We start from the raw sequence: 23,302 nt of genomic DNA, 5'->3' as shown, positions 1-23,302 counted from the left end.
AACTTAAGTTTTTCTAATGTTCATTAACATTTACGAAATTCCTATCAGTATTGGTGATTTCAGAAATGAAACAGTGTCATCTTGTCATGTTTATGGCTGTTTGCTGCAAGTACATGTATAACGAATCAGAACATGCTGATTGAAGATTTCAAATTTAACGACGCAAGAACTTTGATAAGGGCAATACTGAGTTATTGATAACGTTTTCCTTTGTACAAACCTAGACAATGGCATCGTACTATCTTCAACGTCTCTGAAAGGATAATGTCTCAAACAAAAGTCCATGTGTGCATTTACCTTTTTCGGTGAAGTGAATCATCTTTCCATGCATCAATCAAACATTAATGATGTTTAAATCAGTAATTTTGCTAGGAAACCTTCGGCTAGGTTTTCAATCAACATGAACATCTTGAAACGGTTTGCTGACGTTTCCTTTCCACAGTGACATCTTTTAGCAAGATATTAGTATCTTTCATAACAATGAAAGAATTAAATATTATATTTCAAGGAAGTTATGATATTATTTTAATTTTGTAGCAACAACTCTGTTGAATCGCTGACATAAAGATTTGATTGAAATGGTCACACATACCAATTTCCTGCAGGGACTTATAAAACGTGAAAGCAACGGCGCATTTGCACATTTTGATACAGATTCCCATTTCCCATTTCTTTTCCAAAGATCTCCTATAGTTTGAAGGATGATTGATATGACCTACAATTGTTTCAAAGCTATCGGCAAAACTCAGATTGTTTCTTTACCATTTGTACAGTTTGCGCCTGTCCATCCACTTGTGCAAATGCAACTGTATGAGCCGGCTGTGTTGTTACAGGTACCACCGTTTTGACATGTAAGGTTGGAGGAACATTCATTGATATCTGAAATTCAATACGAAATGTTGTATTAGTCGTTTATTTTGAGTAACACATAAGCAGTTCCACTAATCGTCTCCGTCTCGTTTATGAAACAATGCATTATGATCACATTTACAACATGTTCCACCATTCACACTTGTAGCCAAGAACATCATACTGATGGTTCATTTTGAAACTAAATTCGTGAGAATTGCGCTACTAAACGATTCTGTTCGGAGATCATCTTCCAGTATGTTAAAATATCATGGAATATTGAACCATCTACTATCAAGTTTGTAAGCAAATGGTTTTACCGAAAACGATCTATTCTTTTGTGCACTATCACATTTCCATAACTTTCAATATATCAGTCAAACGTCATTGATATAAAATATCACATATGCATTTTGTTGCATCCATAGATTTCTTGTCATTCAGGAAATTTTATCGATACGTTGAATTTTAGCGAGCACATTACAGTAACAGGATTTAATCAATTTGACCATCGAGACATTATCAGCCGCCAACTATTCCAAAACGCATTTTACTTTTCCAACTTTTTACTTGGTAACAAGAATATTAAAATCATTGTTTTCGTTCAAGTCATTTTTTCATTTTATATATATATATATATATATATATATATATATATATATATATATATATATATATATATATATATATATTGATCTTGCTCCTCATTATTTACAGAACAGCATTGTAGAAATGATATCGAACACATTTTGGCTGCTGAAAAATAAATAATCGTACAGAGAGGATGTGAGGAGAAACTTGATTATGCATATGCCTTTCGTCCAAGATGAATGTCAAATTTTATGCCGTCTCATTAATCGAGCAATAACGTCCAGGTTCAAATTACTAGTAATAAACAAATTGCACAGTGGTAGAATTTCCCGGTGTCCACGCATTTGAAATATTCCAACTGCACCAATCCTTTGTGTTTCTAAAGATTTTCTCATAGAAAGTAGTAGTAAATTTCATATCAATTGGCTAAAAAATACGAATATTTTAAGTTTTTCTATTGTTCAGTAACATTTAAGAAAATGTTCAAATTAGTATTGATTATGTCAGAACTAAGACAGTGTTATGTGATCATCTTTATGGCTACTGCTCGCAATTAGATTTAGAATGAATCACAAAATGTTGATTGAACATATCAAACCTAAATACAACTTTGATAACGAAACTGTTTATTTAGTGTCAGCATTTTCCTGGAACTAAATCCTGACAAAGTCAAATTATGCATCTGAATAGGTTCTGAAAGAACAATTTTTCATAACGACACGTCCATGTGTTCATTATTGTTTCTCCGTAAATCATCTTTCCATCCATGCAGATGTCAAAGAGCAGTGATGCTCATGTCATTAATTTGGGCAGAGGAAAATTCCAGATATATTTTTCAATTAAAAAGAACACCTTGAAATTATATGCAGATGCATTATTTCTACGGTAGTTTTCTTTAGCAAGAGATGTATAGGTGTCATGACAATGAAAGTATTAAATATTATAATTCATGGTTTTAACGAAATTGTTCGCATTTTGTCTCAAACGATCAATCGACGTCATTATGGTTTGATATAAGGTGTCCCACATAGCAGCAGGTCATTGTTTGATACGGATAAACATTTCCTATCTTTATTCGAAATTTTACCATAGCATGAAAGAGGAATCATATTACCTACAAATGTGTCAATTCTATGGGCAAAATTAAGATTGTTTACCAGTTGTACAGTTTACGCCAGTCCATCCATTTTTGCAAATGCAACTGTATGAGCCGGCTGTGTTGTTACAGGTACCACCATTTTGACATGTAAGGTTGGAGGAACATTCATCGATATCTGAAATTCAAAACGAAACGTAGCATATGTCGTAAACTTTGAGTAACATGTAAGCAGCAAGCATTTACACTAACCTTCTCTGTCTCGCTTAAAGACAGTGCCATATGATTACATTTACACTTTGTTTCACCATTCCAATTGGTAGCCAATAATATCATACTGATGAAGCATTTTTAAACCTAATACGTTAGAATTGCGCTACAGGACATTTCTGCTCGGAGATCATCTTTCTTCATCTTGACATATCACCAAATATTTAAGCATCTAGGAACTATTTTCTATGCAAATGTTTATACGAGAACGATATATCCTTTTGTTCATTATCCCATTTCCATAACTTTGAATAGGTCAGTCGATCTTCATTGATACAAAATATTCAAGTGGGCATTAGAACGTATCCTTTGATTGCTTTGCGTTGGAGAGATTTCATCGATACGTACATGTTTAGAAGACACATTCAAGTAACATATTTTTTTATCTAAGTCAGCATCAAAGCATTATTTGGCACCAAATCTTCCGAAAACAAATATTACTTTTGGGACTTTCTACTTGGTAAGAAGGAAAATGAAATACAAAATCCAACAGAGATGAGGTTAGTAGATGACTTCATTAGGCATATTCGATTCCTCCAAGATTAATCAAAAACTCTAATTTCTCTCAGTAGTCCAGCAATAAGAACCAGATTTAACCTACGTGCAATACGCAATTGCAAAGTTGTACATTTTTCAAGTGTCATTGCATTTGCACACTTCCAACTGTACAAACCGGTTGTTTATGTACAGATACCACCACCTTCACATGGAAAGTAGTAGGAACAGTCATTGATATATGCTGATGAATGCATAAACTTAAGTTTTTCTAATGTTCATTAACATTTACGAAATTCCTATCAGTATTGGTGATTTCAGAAATGAAACAGTGTCATCTTGTCATGTTTATGGCTGTTTGCTGCAAGTACATGTATAACGAATCAGAACATGCTGATTGAAGATTTCAAATTTAACGACGCAAGAACTTTGATAAGGGCAATACTGAGTTATTGATAACGTTTTCCTTTGTACAAACCTAGACAATGGCATCGTACTATCTTCAACGTCTCTGAAAGGATAATGTCTCAAACAAAAGTCCATGTGTGCATTTACCTTTTTCGGTGAAGTGAATCATCTTTCCATGCATCAATCAAACATTAATGATGTTTAAATCAGTAATTTTGCTAGGAAACCTTCGGCTAGGTTTTCAATCAACATGAACATCTTGAAACGGTTTGCTGACGTTTCCTTTCCACAGTGACATCTTTTAGCAAGATATTAGTATCTTTCATAACAATGAAAGAATTAAATATTATATTTCAAGGAAGTTATGATATTATTTTAATTTTGTAGCAACAACTCTGTTGAATCGCTGACATAAAGATTTGATTGAAATGGTCACACATACCAATTTCCTGCAGGGACTTATAAAACGTGAAAGCAACGGCGCATTTGCACATTTTGATACAGATTCCCATTTCCCATTTCTTTTCCAAAGATCTCCTATAGTTTGAAGGATGATTGATATGACCTACAATTGTTTCAAAGCTATCGGCAAAACTCAGATTGTTTCTTTACCATTTGTACAGTTTGCGCCTGTCCATCCACTTGTGCAAATGCAACTGTATGAGCCGGCTGTGTTGTTACAGGTACCACCGTTTTGACATGTAAGGTTGGAGGAACATTCATTGATATCTGAAATTCAATACGAAATGTTGTATTAGTCGTTTATTTTGAGTAACACATAAGCAGTTCCACTAATCGTCTCCGTCTCGTTTATGAAACAATGCATTATGATCACATTTACAACATGTTCCACCATTCACACTTGTAGCCAAGAACATCATACTGATGGTTCATTTTGAAACTAAATTCGTGAGAATTGCGCTACTAAACGATTCTGTTCGGAGATCATCTTCCAGTATGTTAAAATATCATGGAATATTGAACCATCTACTATCAAGTTTGTAAGCAAATGGTTTTACCGAAAACGATCTATTCTTTTGTGCACTATCACATTTCCATAACTTTCAATATATCAGTCAAACGTCATTGATATAAAATATCACATATGCATTTTGTTGCATCCATAGATTTCTTGTCATTCAGGAAATTTTATCGATACGTTGAATTTTAGCGAGCACATTACAGTAACAGGATTTAATCAATTTGACCATCGAGACATTATCAGCCGCCAACTATTCCAAAACGCATTTTACTTTTCCAACTTTTTACTTGGTAACAAGAATATTAAAATCATTGTTTTCGTTCAAGTCATTTTTTCATTTTATATATATATATATATATATATATATATATATATATATATATATATATATATATATATATATATTGATCTTGCTCCTCATTATTTACAGAACAGCATTGTAGAAATGATATCGAACACATTTTGGCTGCTGAAAAATAAATAATCGTACAGAGAGGATGTGAGGAGAAACTTGATTATGCATATGCCTTTCGTCCAAGATGAATGTCAAATTTTATGCCGTCTCATTAATCGAGCAATAACGTCCAGGTTCAAATTACTAGTAATAAACAAATTGCACAGTGGTAGAATTTCCCGGTGTCCACGCATTTGAAATATTCCAACTGCACCAATCCTTTGTGTTTCTAAAGATTTTCTCATAGAAAGTAGTAGTAAATTTCATATCAATTGGCTAAAAAATACGAATATTTTAAGTTTTTCTATTGTTCAGTAACATTTAAGAAAATGTTCAAATTAGTATTGATTATGTCAGAACTAAGACAGTGTTATGTGATCATCTTTATGGCTACTGCTCGCAATTAGATTTAGAATGAATCACAAAATGTTGATTGAACATATCAAACCTAAATACAACTTTGATAACGAAACTGTTTATTTAGTGTCAGCATTTTCCTGGAACTAAATCCTGACAAAGTCAAATTATGCATCTGAATAGGTTCTGAAAGAACAATTTTTCATAACGACACGTCCATGTGTTCATTATTGTTTCTCCGTAAATCATCTTTCCATCCATGCAGATGTCAAAGAGCAGTGATGCTCATGTCATTAATTTGGGCAGAGGAAAATTCCAGATATATTTTTCAATTAAAAAGAACACCTTGAAATTATATGCAGATGCATTATTTCTACGGTAGTTTTCTTTAGCAAGAGATGTATAGGTGTCATGACAATGAAAGTATTAAATATTATAATTCATGGTTTTAACGAAATTGTTCGCATTTTGTCTCAAACGATCAATCGACGTCATTATGGTTTGATATAAGGTGTCCCACATAGCAGCAGGTCATTGTTTGATACGGATAAACATTTCCTATCTTTATTCGAAATTTTACCATAGCATGAAAGAGGAATCATATTACCTACAAATGTGTCAATTCTATGGGCAAAATTAAGATTGTTTACCAGTTGTACAGTTTACGCCAGTCCATCCATTTTTGCAAATGCAACTGTATGAGCCGGCTGTGTTGTTACAGGTACCACCATTTTGACATGTAAGGTTGGAGGAACATTCATCGATATCTGAAATTCAAAACGAAACGTAGCATATGTCGTAAACTTTGAGTAACATGTAAGCAGCAAGCATTTACACTAACCTTCTCTGTCTCGCTTAAAGACAGTGCCATATGATTACATTTACACTTTGTTTCACCATTCCAATTGGTAGCCAATAATATCATACTGATGAAGCATTTTTAAACCTAATACGTTAGAATTGCGCTACAGGACATTTCTGCTCGGAGATCATCTTTCTTCATCTTGACATATCACCAAATATTTAAGCATCTAGGAACTATTTTCTATGCAAATGTTTATACGAGAACGATATATCCTTTTGTTCATTATCCCATTTCCATAACTTTGAATAGGTCAGTCGATCTTCATTGATACAAAATATTCAAGTGGGCATTAGAACGTATCCTTTGATTGCTTTGCGTTGGAGAGATTTCATCGATACGTACATGTTTAGAAGACACATTCAAGTAACATATTTTTTTATCTAAGTCAGCATCAAAGCATTATTTGGCACCAAATCTTCCGAAAACAAATATTACTTTTGGGACTTTCTACTTGGTAAGAAGGAAAATGAAATACAAAATCCAACAGAGATGAGGTTAGTAGATGACTTCATTAGGCATATTCGATTCCTCCAAGATTAATCAAAAACTCTAATTTCTCTCAGTAGTCCAGCAATAAGAACCAGATTTAACCTACGTGCAATACGCAATTGCAAAGTTGTACATTTTTCAAGTGTCATTGCATTTGCACACTTCCAACTGTACAAACCGGTTGTTTATGTACAGATACCACCACCTTCACATGGAAAGTAGTAGGAACAGTCATTGATATATGCTGATGAATGCATAAACTTAAGTTTTTCTAATGTTCATTAACATTTACGAAATTCCTATCAGTATTGGTGATTTCAGAAATGAAACAGTGTCATCTTGTCATGTTTATGGCTGTTTGCTGCAAGTACATGTATAACGAATCAGAACATGCTGATTGAAGATTTCAAATTTAACGACGCAAGAACTTTGATAAGGGCAATACTGAGTTATTGATAACGTTTTCCTTTGTACAAACCTAGACAATGGCATCGTACTATCTTCAACGTCTCTGAAAGGATAATGTCTCAAACAAAAGTCCATGTGTGCATTTACCTTTTTCGGTGAAGTGAATCATCTTTCCATGCATCAATCAAACATTAATGATGTTTAAATCAGTAATTTTGCTAGGAAACCTTCGGGTAAGTTCTCAATCAACATGAATATCTTGAAACGGTTTGCTGACGTTTCCTTTCCACAGTAACCTATTTTAGCAAGATATTAGTATGTTTTCCAACAATGAAAGCATTAAATATTATAATTCAAGGAAGTTACGATATTATTTTAATTTTTGTAGCAACGACTCTTTTGAATCGCTGACATAAAGATTTGATTGAAATGGTCACACATACCAATTTCCTGCAGGGACTTATAAAACGTGAAAGCAACGGCGCATTTGCACATTTTGATACAGATTCCCATTTCCCATTTCTTTTCCAAAGATCTCCTATAGTTTGAAGGATGATTGATATGACCTACAATTGTTTCAAAGCTATCGGCAAAACTCAGATTGTTTCTTTACCATTTGTACAGTTTGCGCCTGTCCATCCACTTGTGCAAATGCAACTGTATGAGCCGGCTGTGTTGTTACAGGTACCACCGTTTTGACATGTAAGGTTGGAGGAACATTCATTGATATCTGAAATTCAATACGAAATGTTGTATTAGTCGTTTATTTTGAGTAACACATAAGCAGTTCCACTAATCGTCTCCGTCTCGTTTATGAAACAATGCATTATGATCACATTTACAACATGTTCCACCATTCACACTTGTAGCCAAGAACATCATACTGATGGTTCATTTTGAAACTAAATTCGTGAGAATTGCGCTACTAAACGATTCTGTTCGGAGATCATCTTCCAGTATGTTAAAATATCATGGAATATTGAACCATCTACTATCAAGTTTGTAAGCAAATGGTTTTACCGAAAACGATCTATTCTTTTGTGCACTATCACATTTCCATAACTTTCAATATATCAGTCAAACGTCATTGATATAAAATATCACATATGCATTTTGTTGCATCCATAGATTTCTTGTCATTCAGGAAATTTTATCGATACGTTGAATTTTAGCGAGCACATTACAGTAACAGGATTTAATCAATTTGACCATCGAGACATTATCAGCCGCCAACTATTTCAAAACGCATTTTACTTTTCCAACTTTTTACTTGGTAACAAGAATATTAAAATCATTGTTTTCGTTCAAGTCATGTTTTCATTATATATATATATATATATATATATATATATATATATATATATATATATATATATATATATATATATATATATATATATATATATATATATATATATATATATATTGATCTTGCTCCTCATTATTTACAGAACAGCATTGTAGAAATGATATCGAACACATTTTGGCTGCTGAAAAATAAATAATCGTACAGAGAGGATGTGAGGAGAAACTTGATTATGCATATGCCTTTCGTCCAAGATGAATGTCAAATTTTATGCCGTCTCATTAATCGAGCAATAACGTCCAGGTTCAAATTACTAGTAATAAACAAATTGCACAGTGGTAGAATTTCCCGGTGTCCACGCATTTGAAATATTCCAACTGCACCAATCCTTTGTGTTTCTAAAGATTTTCTCATAGAAAGTAGTAGTAAATTTCATATCAATTGGCTAAAAAATACGAATATTTTAAGTTTTTCTATTGTTCAGTAACATTTAAGAAAATGTTCAAATTAGTATTGATTATGTCAGAACTAAGACAGTGTTATGTGATCATCTTTATGGCTACTGCTCGCAATTAGATTTAGAATGAATCACAAAATGTTGATTGAACATATCAAACCTAAATACAACTTTGATAACGAAACTGTTTATTTAGTGTCAGCATTTTCCTGGAACTAAATCCTGACAAAGTCAAATTATGCATCTGAATAGGTTCTGAAAGAACAATTTTTCATAACGACACGTCCATGTGTTCATTATTGTTTCTCCGTAAATCATCTTTCCATCCATGCAGATGTCAAAGAGCAGTGATGCTCATGTCATTAATTTGGGCAGAGGAAAATTCCAGATATATTTTTCAATTAAAAAGAACACCTTGAAATTATATGCAGATGCATTATTTCTACGGTAGTTTTCTTTAGCAAGAGATGTATAGGTGTCATGACAATGAAAGTATTAAATATTATAATTCATGGTTTTAACGAAATTGTTCGCATTTTGTCTCAAACGATCAATCGACGTCATTATGGTTTGATATAAGGTGTCCCACATAGCAGCAGGTCATTGTTTGATACGGATAAACATTTCCTATCTTTATTCGAAATTTTACCATAGCATGAAAGAGGAATCATATTACCTACAAATGTGTCAATTCTATGGGCAAAATTAAGATTGTTTACCAGTTGTACAGTTTACGCCAGTCCATCCATTTTTGCAAATGCAACTGTATGAGCCGGCTGTGTTGTTACAGGTACCACCATTTTGACATGTAAGGTTGGAGGAACATTCATCGATATCTGAAATTCAAAACGAAACGTAGCATATGTCGTAAACTTTGAGTAACATGTAAGCAGCAAGCATTTACACTAATCTTCTCTGTCTCGCTTAAAGACAGTGCCATATGATTACATTTACACTTTGTTTCACCATTCCAATTGGTAGCCAATAACATCATACTGATGAAGCATTTTTAAACCTAATACGTTAGAATTGCGCTACAGGACATTTCTGATCGGAGATCATCTTTCTTCATCTTGACATATCACCAAATATTTAAGCATCTAGGAACTATTTTCTATGCAAATGTTTATACGAGAACGATATATCCTTTTGTTCATTATCCCATTTCCATAACTTTGAATAGGTCAGTCGATCTTCATTGATACAAAATATTCAAGTGGGCATTAGAACGTATCCTTTGATTGCTTTGCGTTGGAGAGATTTCATCGATACGTACATGTTTAGAAGACACATTCAAGTAACATATTTTTTTATCTAAGTCAGCATCAAAGCATTATTTGGCACCAAATCTTCCGAAAACAAATATTACTTTTGGGACTTTCTACTTGGTAAGAAGGAAAATGAAATACAAAATCCAACAGAGATGAGGTTAGTAGATGACTTCATTAGGCATATTCGATTCCTCCAAGATTAATCAAAAACTCTAATTTCTCTCAGTAGTCCAGCAATAAGAACCAGATTTAACCTACGTGCAATACGCAATTGCAAAGTTGTACATTTTTCAAGTGTCATTGCATTTGCACACTTCCAACTGTACAAACCGGTTGTTTATGTACAGATACCACCACCTTCACATGGAAAGTAGTAGGAACAGTCATTGATATATGCTGATGAATGCATAAACTTAAGTTTTTCTAATGTTCATTAACATTTACGAAATTCCTATCAGTATTGGTGATTTCAGAAATGAAACAGTGTCATCTGATCATGTTTATGGCTGTTTGCTGCAAGTACATGTATAACGAATCAGAACATGCTGATTGAAGATTTCAAATTTAACGACGCAAGAACTTTGATAAGGGCAATACTGAGTTATTGATAACGTTTTCCTTTGTACAAACCTAGACAATGGCATCGTACTATCTTCAACGTCTCTGAAAGGATAATGTCTCAAACAAAAGTCCATGTGTGCATTTACCTTTTTCGGTGAAGTGAATCATCTTTCCATGCATCAATCAAACATTAATGATGTTTAAATCAGTAATTTTGCTAGGAAACCTTCGGCTAGGTTTTCAATCAACATGAACATCTTGAAACGGTTTGCTGACGTTTCCTTTCCACAGTGACATCTTTTAGCAAGATATTAGTATCTTTCATAACAATGAAAGAATTAAATATTATATTTCAAGGAAGTTATGATATTATTTTAATTTTGTAGCAACAACTCTGTTGAATCGCTGACATAAAGATTTGATTGAAATGGTCACACATACCAATTTCCTGCAGGGACTTATAAAACGTGAAAGCAACGGCGCATTTGCACATTTTGATACAGATTCCCATTTCCCATTTCTTTTCCAAAGATCTCCTATAGTTTGAAGGATGATTGATATGACCTACAATTGTTTCAAAGCTATCGGCAAAACTCAGATTGTTTCTTTACCATTTGTACAGTTTGCGCCTGTCCATCCACTTGTGCAAATGCAACTGTATGAGCCGGCTGTGTTGTTACAGGTACCACCGTTTTGACATGTAAGGTTGGAGGAACATTCATTGATATCTGAAATTCAATACGAAATGTTGTATTAGTCGTTTATTTTGAGTAACACATAAGCAGTTCCACTAATCGTCTCCGTCTCGTTTATGAAACAATGCATTATGATCACATTTACAACATGTTCCACCATTCACACTTGTAGCCAAGAACATCATACTGATGGTTCATTTTGAAACTAAATTCGTGAGAATTGCGCTACTAAACGATTCTGTTCGGAGATCATCTTCCAGTATGTTAAAATATCATGGAATATTGAACCATCTACTATCAAGTTTGTAAGCAAATGGTTTTACCGAAAACGATCTATTCTTTTGTGCACTATCACATTTCCATAACTTTCAATATATCAGTCAAACGTCATTGATATAAAATATCACATATGCATTTTGTTGCATCCATAGATTTCTTGTCATTCAGGAAATTTTATCGATACGTTGAATTTTAGCGAGCACATTACAGTAACAGGATTTAATCAATTTGACCATCGAGACATTATCAGCCGCCAACTATTCCAAAACGCATTTTACTTTTCCAACTTTTTACTTGGTAACAAGAATATTAAAATCATTGTTTTCGTTCAAGTCATGTTTTCATTATATATATATATATATATATATATATATATATATATATATATATATATATATATATATATATATATATATATATATATATATATATATTGATCTTGCTCCTCATTATTTACAGAACAGCATTGTAGAAATGATATCGAACACATTTTGGCTGCTGAAAAATAAATAATCGTACAGAGAGGATGTGAGGAGAAACTTGATTATGCATATGCCTTTCGTCCAAGATGAATGTCAAATTTTATGCCGTCTCATTAATCGAGCAATAACGTCCAGGTTCAAATTACTAGTAATAAACAAATTGCACAGTGGTAGAATTTCCCGGTGTCCACGCATTTGAAATATTCCAACTGCACCAATCCTTTGTGTTTCTAAAGATTTTCTCATAGAAAGTAGTAGTAAATTTCATATCAATTGGCTAAAAAATACGAATATTTTAAGTTTTTCTATTGTTCAGTAACATTTAAGAAAATGTTCAAATTAGTATTGATTATGTCAGAACTAAGACAGTGTTATGTGATCATCTTTATGGCTACTGCTCGCAATTAGATTTAGAATGAATCACAAAATGTTGATTGAACATATCAAACCTAAATACAACTTTGATAACGAAACTGTTTATTTAGTGTCAGCATTTTCCTGGAACTAAATCCTGACAAAGTCAAATTATGCATCTGAATAGGTTCTGAAAGAACAATTTTTCATAACGACACGTCCATGTGTTCATTATTGTTTCTCCGTAAATCATCTTTCCATCCATGCAGATGTCAAAGAGCAGTGATGCTCATGTCATTAATTTGGGCAGAGGAAAATTCCAGATATATTTTTCAATTAAAAAGAACACCTTGAAATTATATGCAGATGCATTATTTCTACGGTAGTTTTCTTTAGCAAGAGATGTATAGGTGTCATGACAATGAAAGTATTAAATATTATAATTCATGGTTTTAACGAAATTGTTCGCATTTTGTCTCAAACGATCAATCGACGTCATTATGGTTTGATATAAGGTGTCCCACATAGCAGCAGGTCATTGTTTGATACGGATAAACATTTCCTATCTTTATTCGAAATTTTACCATAGCATGAAAGAGGAATCATATTACCTACAAATGTGTCAATTCTATGGGCAAAATTAAGATTGTTTACCAGTTGTACAGTTTACGCCAGTCCATCCATTTTTGCAAATGCAACTGTATGAGCCGGCTGTGTTGTTACAGGTACCACCATTTTGACATGTAAGGTTGGAGGAACATTCATCGATATCTGAAATTCAAAACGAAACGTAGCATATGTCGTAAACTTTGAGTAACATGTAAGCAGCAAGCATTTACACTAACCTTCTCTGTCTCGCTTAAAGACAGTGCCATATGATTACATTTACACTTTGTTTCACCATTCCAATTGGTAGCCAATAATATCATACTGATGAAGCATTTTTAAACCTAATACGTTAGAATTGCGCTACAGGACATTTCTGCTCGGAGATCATCTTTCTTCATCTTGACATATCACCAAATATTTAAGCATCTAGGAACTATTTTCTATGCAAATGTTTATACGAGAACGATATATCCTTTTGTTCATTATCCCATTTCCATAACTTTGAATAGGTCAGTCGATCTTCATTGATACAAAATATTCAAGTGGGCATTAGAACGTATCCTTTGATTGCTTTGCGTTGGAGAGATTTCATCGATACGTACATGTTTAGAAGACACATTCAAGTAACATATTTTTTTATCTAAGTCAGCATCAAAGCATTATTTGGCACCAAATCTTCCGAAAACAAATATTACTTTTGGGACTTTCTACTTGGTAAGAAGGAAAATGAAATACAAAATCCAACAGAGATGAGGTTAGTAGATGACTTCATTAGGCATATTCGATTCCTCCAAGATTAATCAAAAACTCTAATTTCTCTCAGTAGTCCAGCAATAAGAACCAGATTTAACCTACGTGCAATACGCAATTGCAAAGTTGTACATTTTTCAAGTGTCATTGCATTTGCACACTTCCAACTGTACAAACCGGTTGTTTATGTACAGATACCACCACCTTCACATGGAAAGTAGTAGGAACAGTCATTGATATATGCTGATGAATGCATAAACTTAAGTTTTTCTAATGTTCATTAACATTTACGAAATTCCTATCAGTATTGGTGATTTCAGAAATGAAACAGTGTCATCTTGTCATGTTTATGGCTGTTTGCTGCAAGTACATGTATAACGAATCAGAACATGCTGATTGAAGATTTCAAATTTAACGACGCAAGAACTTTGATAAGGGCAATACTGAGTTATTGATAACGTTTTCCTTTGTACAAACCTAGACAATGGCATCGTACTATCTTCAACGTCTCTGAAAGGATAATGTCTCAAACAAAAGTCCATGTGTGCATTTACCTTTTTCGGTGAAGTGAATCATCTTTCCATGCATCAATCAAACATTAATGATGTTTAAATCAGTAATTTTGCTAGGAAACCTTCGGCTAGGTTTTCAATCAACATGAACATCTTGAAACGGTTTGCTGACGTTTCCTTTCCACAGTGACATCTTTTAGCAAGATATTAGTATCTTTCATAACAATGAAAGAATTAAATATTATATTTCAAGGAAGTTATGATATTATTTTAATTTTGTAGCAACAACTCTGTTGAATCGCTGACATAAAGATTTGATTGAAATGGTCACACATACCAATTTCCTGCAGGGACTTATAAAACGTGAAAGCAACGGCGCATTTGCACATTTTGATACAGATTCCCATTTCCCATTTCTTTTCCAAAGATCTCCTATAGTTTGAAGGATGATTGATATGACCTACAATTGTTTCAAAGCTATCGGCAAAACTCAGATTGTTTCTTTACCATTTGTACAGTTTGCGCCTGTCCATCCACTTGTGCAAATGCAACTGTATGAGCCGGCTGTGTTGTTACAGGTACCACCGTTTTGACATGTAAGGTTGGAGGAACATTCATTGATATCTGAAATTCAATACGAAATGTTGTATTAGTCGTTTATTTTGAGTAACACATAAGCAGTTCCACTAATCGTCTCCGTCTCGTTTATGAAACAATGCATTATGATCACATTTACAACATGTTCCACCATTCACACTTGTAGCCAAGAACATCATACTGATGGTTCATTTTGAAACTAAATTCGTGAGAATTGCGCTACTAAACGATTCTGTTCGGAGATCATCTTCCAGTATGTTAAAATATCATGGAATATTGAACCATCTACTATCAAGTTTGTAAGCAAATGGTTTTACCGAAAACGATCTATTCTTTTGTGCACTATCACATTTCCATAACTTTCAATATATCAGTCAAACGTCATTGATATAAAATATCACATATGCATTTTGTTGCATCCATAGATTTCTTGTCATTCAGGAAATTTTATCGATACGTTGAATTTTAGCGAGCACATTACAGTAACAGGATTTAATCAATTTGACCATCGAGACATTATCAGCCGCCAACTATTCCAAAACGCATTTTACTTTTCCAACTTTTTACTTGGTAACAAGAATATTAAAATCATTGTTTTCGTTCAAGTCATGTTTTCATTATATATATATATATATATATATATATATATATTGATCTTGCTCCTCATTATTTACAGAACAGCATTGTAGAAATGATATCGAACACATTTTGGCTGCTGAAAAATAAATAATCGTACAGAGAGGATGTGAGGAGAAACTTGATTATGCATATGCCTTTCGTCCAAGATGAATGTCAAATTTTATGCCGTCTCATTAATCGAGCAATAACGTCCAGGTTCAAATTACTAGTAATAAACAAATTGCACAGTGGTAGAATTTCCCGGTGTCCACGCATTTGAAATATTCCAACTGCACCAATCCTTTGTGTTTCTAAAGATTTTCTCATAGAAAGTAGTAGTAAATTTCATATCAATTGGCTAAAAAATACGAATATTTTAAGTTTTTCTATTGTTCAGTAACATTTAAGAAAATGTTCAAATTAGTATTGATTATGTCAGAACTAAGACAGTGTTATGTGATCATCTTTATGGCTACTGCTCGCAATTAGATTTAGAATGAATCACAAAATGTTGATTGAACATATCAAACCTAAATACAACTTTGATAACGAAACTGTTTATTTAGTGTCAGCATTTTCCTGGAACTAAATCCTGACAAAGTCAAATTATGCATCTGAATAGGTTCTGAAAGAACAATTTTTCATAACGACACGTCCATGTGTTCATTATTGTTTCTCCGTAAATCATCTTTCCATCCATGCAGATGTCAAAGAGCAGTGATGCTCATGTCATTAATTTGGGCAGAGGAAAATTCCAGATATATTTTTCAATTAAAAAGAACACCTTGAAATTATATGCAGATGCATTATTTCTACGGTAGTTTTCTTTAGCAAGAGATGTATAGGTGTCATGACAATGAAAGTATTAAATATTATAATTCATGGTTTTAACGAAATTGTTCGCATTTTGTCTCAAACGATCAATCGACGTCATTATGGTTTGATATAAGGTGTCCCACATAGCAGCAGGTCATTGTTTGATACGGATAAACATTTCCTATCTTTATTCGAAATTTTACCATAGCATGAAAGAGGAATCATATTACCTACAAATGTGTCAATTCTATGGGCAAAATTAAGATTGTTTACCAGTTGTACAGTTTACGCCAGTCCATCCATTTTTGCAAATGCAACTGTATGAGCCGGCTGTGTTGTTACAGGTACCACCATTTTGACATGTAAGGTTGGAGGAACATTCATCGATATCTGAAATTCAAAACGAAACGTAGCATATGTCGTAAACTTTGAGTAACATGTAAGCAGCAAGCATTTACACTAACCTTCTCTGTCTCGCTTAAAGACAGTGCCATATGATTACATTTACACTTTGTTTCACCATTCCAATTGGTAGCCAATAATATCATACTGATGAAGCATTTTTAAACCTAATACGTTAGAATTGCGCTACAGGACATTTCTGCTCGGAGATCATCTTTCTTCATCTTGACATATCACCAAATATTTAAGCATCTAGGAACTATTTTCTATGCAAATGTTTATACGAGAACGATATATCCTTTTGTTCATTATCCCATTTCCATAACTTTGAATAGGTCAGTCGATCTTCATTGATACAAAATATTCAAGTGGGCATTAGAACGTATCCTTTGATTGCTTTGCGTTGGAGAGATTTCATCGATACGTACATGTTTAGAAGACACATTCAAGTAACATATTTTTTTATCTAAGTCAGCATCAAAGCATTATTTGGCACCAAATCTTCCGAAAACAAATATTACTTTTGGGACTTTCTACTTGGTAAGAAGGAAAATGAAATACAAAATCCAACAGAGATGAGGTTAGTAGATGACTTCATTAGGCATATTCGATTCCTCCAAGATTAATCAAAAACTCTAATTTCTCTCAGTAGTCCAGCAATAAGAACCAGATTTAACCTACGTGCAATACGCAATTGCAAAGTTGTACATTTTTCAAGTGTCATTGCATTTGCACACTTCCAACTGTACAAACCGGTTGTTTATGTACAGATACCACCACCTTCACATGGAAAGTAGTAGGAACAGTCATTGATATATGCTGATGAATGCATAAACTTAAGTTTTTCTAATGTTCATTAACATTTACGAAATTCCTATCAGTATTGGTGATTTCAGAAATGAAACAGTGTCATCTGATCATGTTTATGGCTGTTTGCTGCAAGTACATGTATAACGAATCAGAACATGCTGATTGAAGATTTCAAATTTAACGACGCAAGAACTTTGATAAGGGCAATACTGAGTTATTGATAACGTTTTCCTTTGTACAAACCTAGACAATGGCATCGTACTATCTTCAACGTCTCTGAAAGGATAATGTCTCAAACAAAAGTCCATGTGTGCATTTACCTTTTTCGGTGAAGTGAATCATCTTTCCATGCATCAATCAAACATTAATGATGTTTAAATCAGTAATTTTGCTAGGAAACCTTCGGCTAGGTTTTCAATCAACATGAACATCTTGAAACGGTTTGCTGACGTTTCCTTTCCACAGTGACATCTTTTAGCAAGATATTAGTATCTTTCATAACAATGAAAGAATTAAATATTATATTTCAAGGAAGTTATGATATTATTTTAATTTTGTAGCAACAACTCTGTTGAATCGCTGACATAAAGATTTGATTGAAATGGTCACACATACCAATTTCCTGCAGGGACTTATAAAACGTGAAAGCAACGGCGCATTTGCACATTTTGATACAGATTCCCATTTCCCATTTCTTTTCCAAAGATCTCCTATAGTTTGAAGGATGATTGATATGACCTACAATTGTTTCAAAGCTATCGGCAAAACTCAGATTGTTTCTTTACCATTTGTACAGTTTGCGCCTGTCCATCCACTTGTGCAAATGCAACTGTATGAGCCGGCTGTGTTGTTACAGGTACCACCGTTTTGACATGTAAGGTTGGAGGAACATTCATTGATATCTGAAATTCAATACGAAATGTTGTATTAGTCGTTTATTTTGAGTAACACATAAGCAGTTCCACTAATCGTCTCCGTCTCGTTTATGAAACAATGCATTATGATCACATTTACAACATGTTCCACCATTCACACTTGTAGCCAAGAACATCATACTGATGGTTCATTTTGAAACTAAATTCGTGAGAATTGCGCTACTAAACGATTCTGTTCGGAGATCATCTTCCAGTATGTTAAAATATCATGGAATATTGAACCATCTACTATCAAGTTTGTAAGCAAATGGTTTTACCGAAAACGATCTATTCTTTTGTGCACTATCACATTTCCATAACTTTCAATATATCAGTCAAACGTCATTGATATAAAATATCACATATGCATTTTGTTGCATCCATAGATTTCTTGTCATTCAGGAAATTTTATCGATACGTTGAATTTTAGCGAGCACATTACAGTAACAGGATTTAATCAATTTGACCATCGAGACATTATCAGCCGCCAACTATTCCAAAACGCATTTTACTTTTCCAACTTTTTACTTGGTAACAAGAATATTAAAATCATTGTTTTCGTTCAAGTCATGTTTTCATTATATATATATATATATATATATATATATATATATATATATATATATATATATATATATATATATATATATATATATATATATATATATATATTGATCTTGCTCCTCATTATTTACAGAACAGCATTGTAGAAATGATATCGAACACATTTTGGCTGCTGAAAAATAAATAATCGTACAGAGAGGATGTGAGGAGAAACTTGATTATGCATATGCCTTTCGTCCAAGATGAATGTCAAATTTTATGCCGTCTCATTAATCGAGCAATAACGTCCAGGTTCAAATTACTAGTAATAAACAAATTGCACAGTGGTAGAATTTCCCGGTGTCCACGCATTTGAAATATTCCAACTGCACCAATCCTTTGTGTTTCTAAAGATTTTCTCATAGAAAGTAGTAGTAAATTTCATATCAATTGGCTAAAAAATACGAATATTTTAAGTTTTTCTATTGTTCAGTAACATTTAAGAAAATGTTCAAATTAGTATTGATTATGTCAGAACTAAGACAGTGTTATGTGATCATCTTTATGGCTACTGCTCGCAATTAGATTTAGAATGAATCACAAAATGTTGATTGAACATATCAAACCTAAATACAACTTTGATAACGAAACTGTTTATTTAGTGTCAGCATTTTCCTGGAACTAAATCCTGACAAAGTCAAATTATGCATCTGAATAGGTTCTGAAAGAACAATTTTTCATAACGACACGTCCATGTGTTCATTATTGTTTCTCCGTAAATCATCTTTCCATCCATGCAGATGTCAAAGAGCAGTGATGCTCATGTCATTAATTTGGGCAGAGGAAAATTCCAGATATATTTTTCAATTAAAAAGAACACCTTGAAATTATATGCAGATGCATTATTTCTACGGTAGTTTTCTTTAGCAAGAGATGTATAGGTGTCATGACAATGAAAGTATTAAATATTATAATTCATGGTTTTAACGAAATTGTTCGCATTTTGTCTCAAACGATCAATCGACGTCATTATGGTTTGATATAAGGTGTCCCACATAGCAGCAGGTCATTGTTTGATACGGATAAACATTTCCTATCTTTATTCGAAATTTTACCATAGCATGAAAGAGGAATCATATTACCTACAAATGTGTCAATTCTATGGGCAAAATTAAGATTGTTTACCAGTTGTACAGTTTACGCCAGTCCATCCATTTTTGCAAATGCAACTGTATGAGCCGGCTGTGTTGTTACAGGTACCACCATTTTGACATGTAAGGTTGGAGGAACATTCATCGATATCTGAAATTCAAAACGAAACGTAGCATATGTCGTAAACTTTGAGTAACATGTAAGCAGCAAGCATTTACACTAATCTTCTCTGTCTCGCTTAAAGACAGTGCCATATGATTACATTTACACTTTGTTTCACCATTCCAATTGGTAGCCAATAACATCATACTGATGAAGCATTTTTAAACCTAATACGTTAGAATTGCGCTACAGGACATTTCTGCTCGGAGATCATCTTTCTTCATCTTGACATATCACCAAATATTTAAGCATCTAGGAACTATTTTCTATGCAAATGTTTATACGAGAACGATATATCCTTTTGTTCATTATCCCATTTCCATAACTTTGAATAGGTCAGTCGATCTTCATTGATACAAAATATTCAAGTGGGCATTAGAACGTATCCTTTGATTGCTTTGCGTTGGAGAGATTTCATCGATACGTACATGTTTAGAAGACACATTCAAGTAACATATTTTTTTATCTAAGTCAGCATCAAAGCATTATTTGGCACCAAATCTTCCGAAAACAAATATTACTTTTGGGACTTTCTACTTGGTAAGAAGGAAAATGAAATACAAAATCCAACAGAGATGAGGTTAGTAGATGACTTCATTAGGCATATTCGATTCCTCCAAGATTAATCAAAAACTCTAATTTCTCTCAGTAGTCCAGCAATAAGAACCAGATTTAACCTACGTGCAATACGCAATTGCAAAGTTGTACATTTTTCAAGTGTCATTGCATTTGCACACTTCCAACTGTACAAACCGGTTGTTTATGTACAGATACCACCACCTTCACATGGAAAGTAGTAGGAACAGTCATTGATATATGCTGATGAATGCATAAACTTAAGTTTTTCTAATGTTCATTAACATTTACGAAATTCCTATCAGTATTGGTGATTTCAGAAATGAAACAGTGTCATCTGATCATGTTTATGGCTGTTTGCTGCAAGTACATGTATAACGAATCAGAACATGCTGATTGAAGATTTCAAATTTAACGACGCAAGAACTTTGATAAGGGCAATACTGAGTTATTGATAACGTTTTCCTTTGTACAAACCTAGACAATGGCATCGTACTATCTTCAACGTCTCTGAAAGGATAATGTCTCAAACAAAAGTCCATGTGTGCATTTACCTTTTTCGGTGAAGTGAATCATCTTTCCATGCATCAATCAAACATTAATGATGTTTAAATCAGTAATTTTGCTAGGAAACCTTCGGCTAGGTTTTCAATCAACATGAACATCTTGAAACGGTTTGCTGACGTTTCCTTTCCACAGTGACATCTTTTAGCAAGATATTAGTATCTTTCATAACAATGAAAGAATTAAATATTATATTTCAAGGAAGTTATGATATTATTTTAATTTTGTAGCAACAACTCTGTTGAATCGCTGACATAAAGATTTGATTGAAATGGTCACACATACCAATTTCCTGCAGGGACTTATAAAACGTGAAAGCAACGGCGCATTTGCACATTTTGATACAGATTCCCATTTCCCATTTCTTTTCCAAAGATCTCCTATAGTTTGAAGGATGATTGATATGACCTACAATTGTTTCAAAGCTATCGGCAAAACTCAGATTGTTTCTTTACCATTTGTACAGTTTGCGCCTGTCCATCCACTTGTGCAAATGCAACTGTATGAGCCGGCTGTGTTGTTACAGGTACCACCGTTTTGACATGTAAGGTTGGAGGAACATTCATTGATATCTGAAATTCAATACGAAATGTTGTATTAGTCGTTTATTTTGAGTAACACATAAGCAGTTCCACTAATCGTCTCCGTCTCGTTTATGAAACAATGCATTATGATCACATTTACAACATGTTCCACCATTCACACTTGTAGCCAAGAACATCATACTGATGGTTCATTTTGAAACTAAATTCGTGAGAATTGCGCTACTAAACGATTCTGTTCGGAGATCATCTTCCAGTATGTTAAAATATCATGGAATATTGAACCATCTACTATCAAGTTTGTAAGCAAATGGTTTTACCGAAAACGATCTATTCTTTTGTGCACTATCACATTTCCATAACTTTCAATATATCAGTCAAACGTCATTGATATAAAATATCACATATGCATTTTGTTGCATCCATAGATTTCTTGTCATTCAGGAAATTTTATCGATACGTTGAATTTTAGCGAGCACATTACAGTAACAGGATTTAATCAATTTGACCATCGAGACATTATCAGCCGCCAACTATTCCAAAACGCATTTTACTTTTCCAACTTTTTACTTGGTAACAAGAATATTAAAATCATTGTTTTCGTTCAAGTCATGTTTTCATTATATATATATATATATATATATATATATATATATATATATATATATATATATATATATATATATATATATATATATATTGATCTTGCTCCTCATTATTTACAGAACAGCATTGTAGAAATGATATCGAACACATTTTGGCTGCTGAAAAATAAATAATCGTACAGAGAGGATGTGAGGAGAAACTTGATTATGCATATGCCTTTCGTCCAAGATGAATGTCAAATTTTATGCCGTCTCATTAATCGAGCAATAACGTCCAGGTTCAAATTACTAGTAATAAACAAATTGCACAGTGGTAGAATTTCCCGGTGTCCACGCATTTGAAATATTCCAACTGCACCAATCCTTTGTGTTTCTAAAGATTTTCTCATAGAAAGTAGTAGTAAATTTCATATCAATTGGCTAAAAAATACGAATATTTTAAGTTTTTCTATTGTTCAGTA

Source organism: Sinohyriopsis cumingii, unplaced genomic scaffold (genome assembly GCF_028554795.1).
Source record: "Sinohyriopsis cumingii isolate HCF-2022 unplaced genomic scaffold, ASM2855479v2 utg001759l, whole genome shotgun sequence".
NCBI lineage: Eukaryota > Metazoa > Mollusca > Bivalvia > Unionida > Unionidae > Sinohyriopsis > Sinohyriopsis cumingii.
The sequence above is the reverse complement of the archived record's forward strand: the minus strand, read 5'-3'. Positions refer to the sequence as shown.